This window comes from Mandrillus leucophaeus, unplaced genomic scaffold, assembly GCF_000951045.1.
Source record: "Mandrillus leucophaeus isolate KB7577 unplaced genomic scaffold, Mleu.le_1.0 Scaffold3, whole genome shotgun sequence".
NCBI classification, from domain to species: Eukaryota; Metazoa; Chordata; class Mammalia; order Primates; family Cercopithecidae; genus Mandrillus; species Mandrillus leucophaeus.
In genome coordinates, this window is record NW_012103142.1 from 12,197,407 (window position 1) to 12,199,273 (window position 1,867).

The following is a 1,867-nucleotide window of genomic DNA, read 5'->3' on the forward strand; positions in this document are numbered from 1 at the left end:
AGGACCCTGCGGGGACCGTGACCCGAGCTGGGCTGGACAGCTTGTCTCCGGGCCTGAAACAGACTGCGGTCACGTTGACCTCCGCAAGGGGCAGGAGACGCGCAGCACGTGGCGCGCACGGGCCAGGGAGCCAGAGGACCCTGCGGGGACCGTGACCCGAGCTGGGCTGGACAGCTTGTCTCCGGGCCTGAAACAGACTGCGGTCACGTTGACCTCCGCAAGGGGCAGGCGAGTGGACGGGTGATCCCGATCGATCTGGTCGGTAACAGGGAGGGGCCGTGCCGCCGACTGCGCTGGCGGAGGGGAATGGGGATGGGGATGGAGGCTCGCGAGCGGAGGTGCGGGGCTGTCTCTTTAACCTGGGTCTTTTACTGGCTAAAGTCGTATCCCTGGCGTCTCCTTCCAGCGCACGTCCTCATTTACTGGTTTACTGTCAGAGTGTATGAGAGGGCGAAGACACACACTCCTCGGCTTTGCTTACCAGGAGAGAGCAGTCGTAGGTCAAGGCTGGCTCCAACCCTGCCCTCACACCTCTAGGGGTCTCTCTCCAGCCCCGTTGTCGTCCTTTTGCCTACTCCTCTCGGTGGCCTCCAGACCCTTCAACTTTCCTCCTGCTTGTGTTAGCTCCCCATGCCAGGATGTGTGTGATGGGGCGGGGCTGAGGTGCCTGACACTCAAGTCAGGCTGGGAATGATCTTGGTCTCCACCTCATTTTTCCCTTTAGTTGGATCAGAGTTCCCCCCCACCTCCCAGTCTACAGGGCTAGCTGAGAAGCAGCTTTTATACCTCTCTCCATTCCAAAAGGAGCTTGAACATTTAATTTGGATTCTAGCTCCTCCACTCACCAGCTCTGTGACCTCAGGCAAGTTACTCAACCTCTCTGAACTTCAGATGGCCCAATCTATTCAGTGCTAGTACTAGCTTATGGGTGGTTGTGAGGAAAAGACGAGAGATCTGCAGATAGTGGCTGGCCCCATATGAGATTCTGGGAGTGGAGAATTGCAGGAGAGGTGTTGGGAGTCTGGAGGCAGGGAGGTACTCAATTTGGTGGCTGCTTTCAGGGGCCCACCTCAGCAGGCCAAAGCATAGTTGGATGGACACTGGATGCTCTGAGCTGGTATCAGATCCCTGTTTGCTGCTGGGCAAAGGCAGACAAGCAAAACACGAAGGCTGGCCGGCTGAATGTTAGGATATGGGCAGGAGGAGAGGGCTGCCCGTAGTGGAGTTGAATTGTGCCCAAGACTGGAATGGGAACTCCTGAGAACAGAGAGAGCAGGGGTGTAGCTGGGGGATAGGGAAGAAATAAATACTTCTTCTCTAAGCCCAAGCCAGTTTTACCCAGGAGAACAGGAGCTATTCTCCCCACCCCAGGCCTCCATCTGCTTTGAAGTTGCACCTGCCCTTTACTTCCAGGAATCTTGCCTGTGGGGTGGAGTACAGGGTATGCGGGTATGAGGTAAGAACCTAAAGGAAGAGTCCTTACTACCGAATAGAAAACCTGAGACCTAGGCAGGGTGCGGTGGCTCATGCCTGTAATCCCAGCCACTTTGGGAAGCCAAGGTGGGTGGATCACCTGAGGTCGGGAGTTCCAAACCAGCCTGGTCAACATGGTGAAACCCCGTCTCTACTAAAAATACAGAAATCAGCCAGGCGTGGTGGCAGGAGCCTGTATTCCCAGCTACTCAAGAGGCTGAGGCAGGAGAATCACTTGAACCTGGGAGGCAGAATTTGCAGTGAGCCAAGATTGTGCCATTGCACTCCAACCTGGGCAACAGGAGCAAAAACTCCATCTCAAAAAAAGGAAAAAGAAAACCTGAGACCTGAGCCTTTCCCCCACCCCCACCCCCACCCCAGTAATGCCCTCTTG

General features: G+C 55.9%; 1 protein-coding gene across 2 annotated transcripts in view; it reads left to right on the top strand.

The window, feature by feature from the left end:
- SLC29A1 (solute carrier family 29 (equilibrative nucleoside transporter), member 1) overlaps window positions 1-1,867 on the top strand; it is a 13,034-nt gene that overhangs the window by 2,352 nt on the left and 8,815 nt on the right. The window contains exon 1 of one of the 2 annotated variants that reach the window (XM_011986840.1): window positions 94-258. The exons of the other annotated variant lie outside the window; for it this stretch is intronic. The gene's annotated coding sequence lies outside the window, so the exon portion shown is untranslated. Of the gene's footprint in view, window positions 1-93; window positions 259-1,867 lie in introns of those variants that run through there. 2 annotated transcript variants of the gene reach the window in all.